Source organism: Arachis hypogaea, chromosome 19, assembly GCF_003086295.3.
Source record: "Arachis hypogaea cultivar Tifrunner chromosome 19, arahy.Tifrunner.gnm2.J5K5, whole genome shotgun sequence".
Taxonomy (NCBI): Eukaryota; Viridiplantae; Streptophyta; class Magnoliopsida; order Fabales; family Fabaceae; genus Arachis; species Arachis hypogaea.
Genome location: NC_092054.1, coordinates 152,395,357 through 152,409,201, shown reverse-complemented (window position 1 = coordinate 152,409,201; position 13,845 = coordinate 152,395,357).

Here is a 13,845-nt window from a genome sequence, read left to right as displayed (position 1 = left end):
CTAACTTGAGTTGGTTGAGTGGTCAGTTCACTTTACTGTTAAGCGATAAACACTAAATAGAGTTTAGATCCGCGATGAGTTTTTAACCTATCAGGATAAAGGATACCGTGGACAATTAAAGACATGTATGATGGGGCCACAACTAGTGTGAAGACTCAAGGTGGTGTGACAGAGGAATTCCCTATTGATATAGGATTACACCAGGGATCATCCTTAAGTCTATACCTTTTCACATTAGTCTTGGAAGTACTCACAGAGCACATCCAAGAGCCTGTGCCATGGTGCATGCTTTTTGCCGATGATATCGTCCTTATGGGAGAGTCAAGGGAAGATCTAAATAAGAAGTTGGAGTTATGGAGAGAAGCTTTAGAAGTGTATGGTCTGCGTATAAGCCGTAGCAAGACGGAATATATGGAATGTAAGTTCAGTTTGAGAAGGGAAAATCCCAATAGAGGTGAAAATTGGAGAAAACATCCTACGAAAAGTTAAAAATTTTAAGTATCTTGGGTGCATCATACAGGATAATGGAGAGATTGAACATGATGTAAATCATAAGATCCAAGCAGGTTGGTCAAAATGACGGAGTGCATTTGGTTTTATATGCGACAAAAAAATGCTCTTAAAACTTAAAGGTAAATTCTATCGCACCGCTATAAGATCGGCTATGCTGTATGGTACGGAGTGTTGGGCGGCTAAAGGGAAGCACGAACATAAGTTCAGTGTGGCAGAGATGAAGATGTTGAGATGGATGAGTAGTCATACGCGATTGGATAAAATAAGGAATGAAGATATAAGGGAGAGAGTTGGAGTAGCACCCATTGTGGAAAAGATGGTTGAATCGCGTCTCAAGTGGTTTGGACATGTGAGAAGAAGATCGATAGAACATCCAGTCAGGAGGGTGGATGAGATGGAAGATGGACAAAGGGCGAAAGGCAGAGGAAGACCTAAGAAGACCATCCATGAGGTGGTCAAACGAGATCTACATGTAAACGGTCTCTCTGTAGACATGATACATGACAGAGCACAATAGCGTCGTTTGATTCATGTAGCCGACCCCACTTAGTGGAACAAGGATTTATTGTTGTTGTAAGTGGTTAGCTTACTTGTCCATTTAGACAAAGGACGAAAATTCAAATCTCGTGCATATAATAATCCATTGCCGGTAGTATTGAATGGAGTTGAGATATACGAGGGATTAGTCATTAATATGATCCACGGAGGAATACTCTAGAGTCTAGACTAAACAAAAAATTATCTTCCTATCTCTTATTCATTGATTGATGTACTCGAGTTTTTCTTAATTCAACGGTTGATAATATTTGACATTAAATTATAAAACATCTTATAATTTGACTTTGGTAAATATTAATGTAATTTATCATATTATTAGGTTAAGGGCCGATTTAAATAAATAATTTAATTAATTTTTTTTTGAAATAGGAACCTAAAATATGAATTTATATTAAAAATAGTTTATAAATAAGTTAAAATTTAACTAATTTTTACCCTTAAGACAAATGTTAAAACTACTAATAAAAAAGATTATTATAAAAAAATGTGCAAAATTTAATTTCTAATTTAATTGCGGGGTATTTTTTAAAATAAAATAGTAATATTAACTTGTGTTTTTAGAGTACAAGTTAGCTAAACTCAATAAGATCCTTATTGGTTTGAGCGTTTTTGTTTTTATTTTTATTTTCAAATGAAAAGCATTTTGAATGAAAACATTTTTTAAAAAATAGGACAGAATTTAAAATGTAATTTATTTTGTATTTAAGTTTTTTTAGTCATAAAAATACTTATTTTAAAATAGAGGTGATACGCGAGTTAAACCCAAAATAGTTTCTGATATTGGCATCATGTATTAAAATCGTCCTTGAGATTTTAATTGCACTAATTACATCTCTGAGATTGATAAAAGTGCACCATGTTAATCCCGGATTCATTTTTCATTAACGACGTGATGACATGACTTGATGACGTGGGCTATTAGTGACACGTGTTACTCCATGATTTGGCCACGCGCAATGATATGATGATGTGGTGACCGTTTGTGCCACGTGTCATAACAATATTCGTCCACGTGTCCATTATGTCATCATTATAGATGCATCAAATTAGTCCTTCACTTTGCATTAAATGACTCGTTTTAGTCCCTGAAATTAAATGTCGTGCATTACACTTGTTTTTTCTTTTTTTTCCATAAATTCAAAATTCTCAATATCTTTGAATGCATTAATTTCAATTCTATTTTTCATATGTTATTCAAATACAAGTACTTTTATAAAATATTTTTTCTCTTGCGGATACCCCTAATCGCCATCTTAGAGTTGACGTGAAGGCATTTCAAGTACCTTCACTACCATCTCCGACCTCTTTCAGTGCTTTTATAAAATATTTGTTCTCTTGCGAATATCTCTAACCGAGTTTTGGAGTTGATGTGAAGGCATTTCAAGCACCTTCACTACCATCTCCGCTTTCACTATATCTCCGACCTCTTTCGTCTAGACTGAAGAGGTACTTGAAGTGTCTTCAGTCTAACCCATTTATACACAATGAAAACGTGTATTTCGTAAGAACAAAAAAAATGTTTATTTTAATTATTGATTTCTTGTATGTTTTTTGATAAAAAAAATGTGTTTAATCAATCATATAACTCTTTTTCTATAATATCATACTTATATATTACAAATTTTACCAATGTTAAATTATTATGGGAAAAAAATTATATAATCTATCTATCTATCTATCTATCTACTTAATATACTAAAATTGGGTTTCCCCCCAACTAATAGAAGTGGGGTGTCGATTCCTCGTGAATCTATTTTCCCGCCAAAATGGATGCACTATTTTCTCTTCTAAATGTATCTTATAAAAATATCTTTATTATAATTATACTATAATTAGCATTTAAGTAATAATGTAAATTATACTAATTTAGAAAAATATATTTATTATAGTTATATAAAATTAATATTTAATGCATTATTAAACTACTTATCAATTATCAATCGAAAATATTTTTTATCATTTTAATAATAATAATAATAATAATAATAATAATAATAATAATAATAATAATAATAATAATAATAACCAATTTATATTTCTCTAGATAAATTTATTTTAAAAAAATATCTTTATTATAATTATATTACAATATTACAATTAATATTTAATGAATAATACATAATTATACTAATTTAAGAAAATATCTTTATTATCTATCTCTATTCTATCTATTCTATTATATAAAAATCGAGTTTTTGTACTTAATGATGGAACTGATGTGGCATGCTCTTGAAGTGTTTTCTAATTTATTTTATTTAATTTATTAAAGTAAATTAATTATAATTAATTAATTATATCAATTAATTAGTTTGATTAGACATTCAAATCTCACTATTTATTATAATTTATATGAATTAATTAATTATTTGATTTGATTGGAACAAATATCAAATTATTTAATGAATAATAAATATGATAATAAAATATATGAATTAATTTAATTAGTTTATTTTTCTCAATACCATCTATTTATATAAGATCAAATGTTTTTTATTCATTCACTCTCTTTTCTCTCTCTCTTCCTCCCTCCCTCCATCGTGTTTAGGGTAAAATTTTTGTAATTTATTTTTTTTATCTTTATTTATACATTTTATTTTTTTATATTTTTTTAAAATTTTTGTTTATTTTAATTGCTTATTATTAGACGCATACTTTTTTTTTTCTTTTAGCTTCTGATTAACAAAAAAGGTGTCATCTTTATGTTGTTTTTAAATAATCTTACTATAATTTTGTTTTATAATATTCTTTTTTGTCATGTGTACTTCAATTCATATATATATATATATATATATATATATATATATATATATATTATCTTTTTTTTGTGATTCACAATTAATACATACATTGTTCGTGTATGTGATTTATATGTTAATGTTATTATTGATTCTTTTTATTATTTTTTTGTGTCTCTTTGTTGCTCTTTATTTTAGTTATATTCATTGATTTCTCTGTAATGATGTTCTTTTTATTTGAAATATCGTGATAATTTAGAGTGTATATTGTGACCCATGTGATATTCGTTAATTTGGTGTATCTTTTTAGATGCTTTATATTATAATGTGTTTAAGGAGTTGACTTAAAATTATAATATGATATATAAATTTATAATATGATTTATAGTATACTAAAATATTAGGACATTATTATATAGATATTTTTTTATTTGGCGATTAGATTCAACTATATAGGATCTTGAAAATTATGCAATTATGTGATTAGTTATTTTTTTATATAATTATTGTATTGATCATTTATATTAGTGAGACTATTTTTATTATTAATATTTATAAATATGCTATTATTTAAATAATTGATTGAATCATCTTATTCGTTTAAATTTAATTCTATTGAATTAATTATTCAAGGTGCCATCGCTATTTCTATTTTTAAATTTTTTTAATATTATTTAAAAAATCTAATAACATAATAATAAAAAAAAAGACAGAACAAAAAAATTTTTAATGTGAAAATAGGGTAAAAAAATAAATTTATTTAATAACTTTTTCAGGATATATATGTTTAATTTTTTTTATAGATAATTAAGGCATGAAAAATTATTAAATTCTAACAATAATTATTAAGGATAAATAATTATTATAATTAAAAATAATGTCAATTTAAATGATATACAAATAAACCATACCAAACATAACAACTTAAAAGGGTTACTTTTAAAAGAATATAGTTTATGATATTTAATTTTTTACTATTTATTAAAAAAAAGCATAATTACTTAACGATATTTATTTTTTAAATTCACTATGTATGTAATTTTATTCTTTTTTTTTTTGACAAAATTTTATTCATGATGGTAATTCTTCAAATGGTGTAAATGCGGATAATTATATTTTTACTTTTTGATATAATTGATATATTATTAATAATGAATGGTAATTAACCGCTCATATTTTTAATCAAAGTATTTTGACGATAGTTTCTATTTATAGATATTAATGGATGATTGTTTCTTTAAAAATAAAATATATTATGATTTTAGGTTATTTCATAATTAACAATAATACTTTATTATTTCTTTAAAAATAAATTGCATTATGATTTTAGGTTATTTCAAAATAATAATTAATGTTCATAATATTGAATTACTCTAAATTTTTTTATTTTCTATCATTAGTAGTTAATCCCAAATTAAAAAGATTATGTTGAATTGTTGAATAGTGCAAGTATAATCGGAGTTAATTTAGTTTATTTATTTATTAATATAATTGATTGAAGGCATAAATGATAAATAAGACAAGCAAATAATTAGAAAAATAAAATGTTAGTAATTACTTAAAATAGATAACAAATAAGTTATAGGGTATTACTTTATTTAAATTATTAATAATTAAAAGAATAAAAGGTCAATAATTATTTTTAAAATAGACATTAAATTTAGTTTCATGGTACTAATTTATTTGAGTTGTTAATAAAATTTTATAATTTTTAGATTTATATCTACTCAATTTATGTATTTTATTTTATTATACTTTTAACAAAAAACTAAGATGTGTATTTTTAATTATTTATTTAGATAGTATAGCAAAATGAGTTATATCAATTATAATTAATTATTGATAATTGATATCAATTAATTGATTGTATTAATTTATAAGATGAATAACGTATAATAAATGTTGTGAAATCAAGTATAATAAATTAATAATTAATAAATAAAAAACTAAAAGAGACTTTTTTATTGCTTTTTAAAGGCTATACGTTTTTATAATTTCACTTTCCCTTTATCTCTTCCTTTCACATTTATTTCTTTTAATTTATTGAACTAAATCAATTATACTAATTATTTGTATTAACTAATTAAGTACTTTTTAACGGGTTATTATAACTGTGCCTTTAGACCATAAGTTAAAAATATTATAAAAAATATTTTATAAAAATTGTTGAAAAATAAATATTTTTAAAATGTATCCTTAAAACATAAATTAACTAAATTATTTTTCAATTTAATGTATTTGATTCATTCAATTGTATTAATTATAACTAATCAATTGTGTAAGTTAATTTGATTAGGATAAATATATCATCATTTAATATTTTATTTGATTCATTAAATTACATTAATCATTACTTCAAATATTTAGTTTACTTAGAGTAAATATCAAATTATTTTAAATTTTGTTTGATTCATTAAACCAAATTAATTATAACTAATTTATTATTTAATTTGATCGAGATAAATATTAAATTATTTAATAAATAATATATAAAACAATGAAATAAATGAACTCAATTAATTTAATTTATTATCTTATTATTTTATATATCTCTTTTCTCTCTTTCTATTTTGTATTTCAGATAACGTATTTGTAATTTTTTATTTTTATTTTTTTATCTTAATTTTGCTAATATTTTTCTATTATTTTGTTTTATATTAATTTTTTTATTTATTTTGATTAATAATTCTTAAGGGTATTATTATTTTATTTAAAGATAATTTAAATTTTTGTAATATTTTTATAAAAGTTGATTACTAGGTTCTTTTTTTAAATATTGTTTTTGAAATTTTTTTTTTTAATAAGATCGTATTTTAATTTTTCTCTTTCATCATTTGTATTAATTAATTATATTAATCTTCTATTGTAATACATTTTTTATCTACTACATTATCTTTTCTATCTTCTTTTACTTTTTTTAATTGCTCTTTATACTTTATTTTTAATTGTTTATTTTACTTTTACTTATCATATATAGATTTATTATAATTCATCAAGGTTCTTTTTTAATTTAAGTAATTTTTTAGGTTGTATTTTACCATTGATGCTTTTATTTTGTTTAGTGTGTTTTTTTAGTCTATGTTTAATATAATAATCTGTAAATATCTATTCTATTATATAAAAATTAAATTTCTGCACTTAATGATAAAACTTTCGTGGCATGTTTCTGATGGTGTTTTTTTATTTATTTCTCTTAACTCATTAAATTCAATTTATTATAATAAATTAATTATATCAACTAATTGATTTGGTTAATTATTTAAATATCATACAATTTATTATAATTTGTATCAATCAATTAATTGTAATTCAAATTGAATAATTATTTTGTTACGAAATTATTATTTCCTAATCTATTTATGGGAAATACATATATTAATTATAATCGCAAATTAAGCTATTTTACATTAAATGACTTATATAATGGTCATCTCATTTATTATCATAAATGCTGAATTAAATAAGTTATTATTACTTTTGATTTAGAATTAAATGAAAATAAAACCAGATATATTATTTTATTTGGCCTTTCGATTTTAATGGGTGTCACACTCAAATATAAATAGTGACTTCTGAATTTTGGTTTCCAACACATCAAAGCCACCTCCGTAAGACCGTAACTCTTTTTCCATAAAAGAAATTACGATTCAACTCTATCAAGGATACAGAAGGTTTTCAAAGAACAAGGGAGTGGTCTGAATTTACACGAATTCTAAATGTTCGAACTTACGATGTTGTTTCAGTTGGTTGTCGTTACGAGAATGACTATAATCTATACGTGTCTAAGGACTATAATAGATTAAATATTATTTAAGTAATTTATTTCTAATATTGGTATTTGATTAAATTAGATTTAGAGAAATTTAAATTGTTGACTCAATTTATATATTACAACTATTCTTTTTGAATATATTATTTTTATATTTTTAATATAAAATTTCTTTTTTTTTTTTCTGATTTTTAAGTTTATTTTCTTTCTTAGATATATGTATCACTTTTTTTATTTTATATTTCAGATCAGTAATGTAATTATTAAGAAAAATATATTTAAAAAAAATATTAAAACATCACTGTTTAAAAAAAAAGAAAGATACATAAAAAAAAGAAAACAAAATTAAAACACCACTATTAAAAAAAAAACCGTTAATATGCATATGAATGGGGTCGGAATTGAGGAATATATATGGATATAAAAAATAAAAAATTATTGCACGATTGTAGAATAAAAAATAATCATATATATAAAACGAAATAATTATAACAAAAAAATATAATATATGTGATTGAAATATTTTTAATAACCGATAACATAGAGTTTAACAAAATATAATTCATATATTTTTATATTTATGTATATGTATATATATTAAGAAAAACTACCGTAAGATATATATATATAATTATTTAACAAAATTAATATATAAGATTATGAAAAGTCCCATCCAAATTTAACAAGAACAAAACGATTTATATAGAAATGGTTCTCATGGATAATAAGGTAAGTTGATTATTTTCCATGATTCTTTAAAGTGATGTTAGGTCCATTTTATAAATATTTTTGTTCACATTTTAAGTTTATTTGATAAGTAAACTCTTGCACGAATCAAAGATAGTGCGATTTTATAAATTTATAAGTGCTAATAGCTTTTATATTTAATTTGTTTTATAGTGTGATAATAGCCAATATATTTGTTGGTGGGTTTAACTATTACTATATTATTTATGATCACATTCAATATATATATATATATGTCTGATTTATTGAAAAAAGTAGATTATTAAAACCAATTAATAATAATTTTAGAGTTAATCAAATTAACACTAGATTAAAAAAAACAAACAATACATAACATGTTACTTTTTTATTAATCAAATTATTATAATTCAAAATAATTTTAAAAAAATAATTTAAAATTATAATTTCAATCTTATCACGTGCATGGCACGGGTAATTACACTTGTTAAAACTAAAATCTTAAAAATTTGTATGAAAGCACTTGTATTTAAACGATATATGAAAAAATAGAATTGAAATTAGTGAATTTAAGATATTAAAAATTTTAAATTTTTAAAAAAAATGAGAAAAAACTGGTGAAAAGACTAGTTTGGTACACGACATTCAATTTCAGGGACTAAAATGAGTCACTTAATGCAAAGTGAGGGACTAATTTGATACATCTACAATGATGAAATAATAGACAACACGTGGATGAATACTGTTGTAACACGTGGCACAAATGAACACTTGGCCAAATAGCATTGTGACACGTGGCACAACCATCCACATCAGTATGTCACGTGTCATTGGTCACCACATCATCATACTATTATACGTAGCTAAACTATAGAATGACACGTGTCATTAACAGCCCACGCCATCAAGCCATGTCATCACATCGTTAATGAAAAACGGGTCAGAAACTAATATAGTACACTTTTATCAATCTCAGGGACATAATTAGTACAATTGGATTCTCAGAAATGATTTTAATGTATGACGCTAATCTCAAGAACCGTTTTAGAGTTTAATTCGTGATAGGCAATTCTTAAAAGAGAAAGAGTTTTTTTTTTTTTTAACTTTTTTTATTAGTATTTTGAATAATTTTTCTAAAGTAAAAAATTAATTTAAAAAGTTATATCAAATATTAATAGTGTAACTTTTTGGCTTTTTTATCTAAATACGCATGAAAAAATGATTTATTCCATAAATGCGCATGGTTTGAAACGCTTCTCAAAATGCGCAGTTCCATTTGATGCATGGCGACAATGAAATGGAATTTAACACCATTTCACATGAGGCGTCCACGAAATGGACATGTGCGTGTCAGAGTTCCACCTCAAGCCCGCCTACCACGGAATGGAGTACATCATTGGAGGCACCCACGAAATGGCCAACCCGTCCCTGGCACCAGCGAATTGGTGTCATCAGTTGAGCCAGCCACGAGATGGGCCAATTAGTGATCGGTGCACACGAATTGGGGCCTGAAAGATGCAGTCCCCGTACGACGCAGGAGTGGCTGGGCTGGGAGGCAAGTTTTGGAAGCTTGTGGATTGAATGAATATAAAAGGGGAGATGGGGAGGGACCAAAATCGTGTGGTAGGGAAATAGGAAACAAGGAGTGTGGTTCTGCTGGTGGGGTTTCATATTTTGGAAAAAAATAATTTTCATTATTTATTAAAATAAGTGGAAGTGGAATCAATGTCGAAGAAAATCTTAATAGGTTGGATGAATTTCACATTTCTGCCAACTTACATCTGAAGGTCAGTTTTTTTTTTTGTTAGCAAAAATATAACTATGAATAATAATACATTTATTAATTGAATAATTTTGTTTTTTCTCATTATCTATTTCAGCCGGCACGTGTGCTAACTCTGCATGGCACACTAGTAGACGTCTTTACTTTTAATCAAGCTGATCTAGCCCTGGAGATTAGGCGACAAATGCTTGAACCGTATTTAAGAAGGGTTGGATTCTATTATGCATCCTTAATAAAGCATTTTGAATACGACAATCCATTGATTAATGCGATTGTGGAAAGATGGCGTCCTTAAACCCACACGTTCCACCTCCCATGGGGCGAGTGTACTGTTACTCTAGAAGATGTTGCCATGCAGTTGGGGTTACTAATTGATAGTGAGCCGGTGAGTGGGACTTTGAGAAGCTGAAGTAAGTTCCATCAGAGGGATATTTGGCAATGGTGTGAGGAGCTCATGGGGGAAGTTCCTGATGGTCATGTCGGGACCACGAAGTATAACATAAAATTGAAGTGGCTCAGGAGTAGACTCCAACAGATGCCTCTTGACTCTCTCGAAGATGTCGTTGTACGGTATGCACGTTGTTACATTATGTATTTACTAGGTGGCTTCTTACTTCCTGACAAGGTGAACAACACGGTTCACATGCGTTATCTTCCTCTCTTGGCCAACTATGACGCCATTAGTACCTACAGTTGGGACAGCGCCGTGCTCTGTTGGTTATATAAAGCCATGTGCCTAGCTACTGATTATAACATCGAGGAAATGGCTGGCTGTCATACATTGCTGATGTCATGGATATACTTCAGGCTTCCCTTTTGGGCACCGGAAGTTACGAGCCCATATACATTTCCGTTAGCTACAAGGTAATACATTATATTATATAACATGTGTAGTTTTGAGTTTGTGCTATTTCATCTGCATCGGATTTTCAAAAAGGTTAATACCAACATGTTTGTTTATAGGTAGGCGGGTAAGAAAGAAAAAAATGACTACGCTGAGCAACGCTTGCTTAGGCACCGCCTGAGATTGGGCGGTCTGAAGGTGGATGAGGTACTTACTTTCGTCGTTTGTTAGAGTATGATTTTGTTTTTTCCAAGAATATTGTTTAACAATTTTTTGTGATGTTCGGTATTTGTAGTTTACGTGGATGTCGTACAGGGATGCACGTATTCTGTCGAGAGTGCCTGCAAAGTTTCTTGGAGTCCCACATGGTGATTTCTTCACCGCGATCGTGCCGTTGATATTGCAACAACATATATACTGAGTATGATCTGACTCTACCACTTTGAATTCTGCACTTCTACGAATGTTGTAGTTCTTAACTGCTAGCATCCCTGTTTCTTTATTCAGGAATTTCAAGCCAATCTCCAGCTCCATTTCACCGGTCAAAGCATAGTTGCTCGGTATGTCTTCCGCGGTAGTCGAGTTCATTGGACCAAGACTCAGTTGAAGATAGTGGCCGGGAGTGCTGCTTGAAAAACCGCCTACCCCCATCACATTTATCGGTTCGACCTGAGTTGGGATAACGTTTCTTCTTGAATCGGTTGGGTTTCCGGAACAACTTCTGCTTCGTCTCTACTATCATCCTCAATCTCGTCTTCGTCAGACGAGTCAGCCAACCTGTGTGCAATACCTTTTGGAGATTCCCCATAAGTTGTGAGGGAGGGACGTCCGTGCGGATTTTTTACATTCTGGGCTGGCACAACGAAGGAGTTAAACAACGGACTGCGAGCCTTGCCAATCTTCGAAAACGGAATGGTTTCACCCGCACCAAAATTCCGCAGTTCCTCCACGTTATTCGAACTAGATGAGCTACCCCCCACATCTTGAAACTTCACACAAAGTTCCATCGAATAGATGCTTTCAATACTACGATGATATGCAAACATCATCGAAATCTGCTGGTCAGATTTAATATGCATTTTCTAATATGCAAACGAACTAGCTACCGCAATTGGCATCTTGTAAGTCAATGTACTAATCTCCTTTTTCCCAACCAACCCAGTGTTTATCAGAATCAAATTCTTTAGTTGTTGCAAACATGGTTGTGGGGGAATCATTATCCAAAGTGGGTCATCACATATAAATGTCACCCCTTCGATAGCATGAAAAATTTCTCTATTCGAATATACGACCACGTAAATGTGTTCAGAGGCCATTTTCACACCAAAAATTTATGATACTAAGCTCTATAGAAATGAAACTCACAGAGAGGAAGAGAGAGTAGAAGAAGTGAGGATTGGAATTGTGGCATTACTTCTGCAGGGGGGTTTATATAGCCCAACTTTCGTTGCAATTCGTGTGTGGTACACACTAACTTGTCTCATTTCGTGTGAGTCCTACCTGACATGCTCTCCATTTTCACGTCTGGCATGCCACCATTTTGGTGTCTGTCGTCCCTGGATTTGCATGTCCATTTCACGGCTGCCATGCATGACATGGGACCTCCATTTCGTAACCGATGAGGCAGAAATGGTGTCTTCATTTCGCGGTCACCAAGCCTGAAATGGTGTTAAATTCCATTTCGTGGTCGCCATACATAAAATGAAATTGCGCATTTTGAGAAGCGTTTCTAACCATACACATTTAGGGAATAAATCATTTTTCCATGCGTATTTAAATAAAAAAGCCGTGACTTTTTCATAATTTAAAAGTAAAAAAAAAAACTTTCGAATATTTCAAAACGGAGCCAATAGACGTAAAAGTGACTTTTGATATATTCATAGAATCATAGTATTATACATATATCTTCTATACTTATAATTTTATAATTATATTAAATATATATAAAAAATTACAAATTAATTATTCTTATAGAATATAAATTAAAATATATATTAAAAATAACTTAAATAATAAATATATTTATACATAAATATATAATGACTAGTTTGATAATTAATTTTTGATATGTGCATATTATTTTTGTTAATTTTATTTATGAAATTAAAAGTTTTAAAAATGAGAGGATTCTGTATATGTGCAGTTAAAATTACAATATTACTAATATTCAATAAAAAATAAAAAAATTATGGATAATCTTAATAATAAATAATTACACAATATAATTTAACATTAATTTTTTGAATTTGTTTCCTTACATTGTCCCTGCTTAGATAGTAATTTTTGATTAACTAATAATTTTAGAGTATGTTCAATCCTGTTGAGTACCTTTACTTTTAGAGGTATTTATGAATCAAATTCGATATGTATATTCACGATATTTATCCAAATTCTATTAAAAAATTATGGATATCGATTCGATTCGTAAGATTGGATTGCAGATTTTATATAGGTATTTATATATCCAATTTACATATCTATAAAACAAATAAATAAATTAATATTCTTTTTATATTTTATTTTAATTAATAATAATTATATATGTTGTATTATTTTATTTTTATTATTTAAAAAGACATGTTTAACAATATTTAAGAGTAAATATATATAAAAAATAAAAAAATAATATTTTATTGATATTTTTAATAACTTTAAATTATTTATATATTTTGTGCATATATTTGAGATCCAAACTTAAAAGTTATGAATATTAAATTTGATTCAATTCAATAATTTTAGTATTGATCGGATCGAAATTTTGATCCTATCCGATGTGATACACGTTCACCCTTATATACTTTCTAGTTTCTATACTTTTCCTTATTTATTCATTACAGTCCATTTGTCTTGTCTTAATGGGTTTGATTTCCCCTTTGCTTCTCCGCGTCATGGGTTTGACGCTGAGACCAGCTCGAACCGAAACGCTGTTGCGTGCACT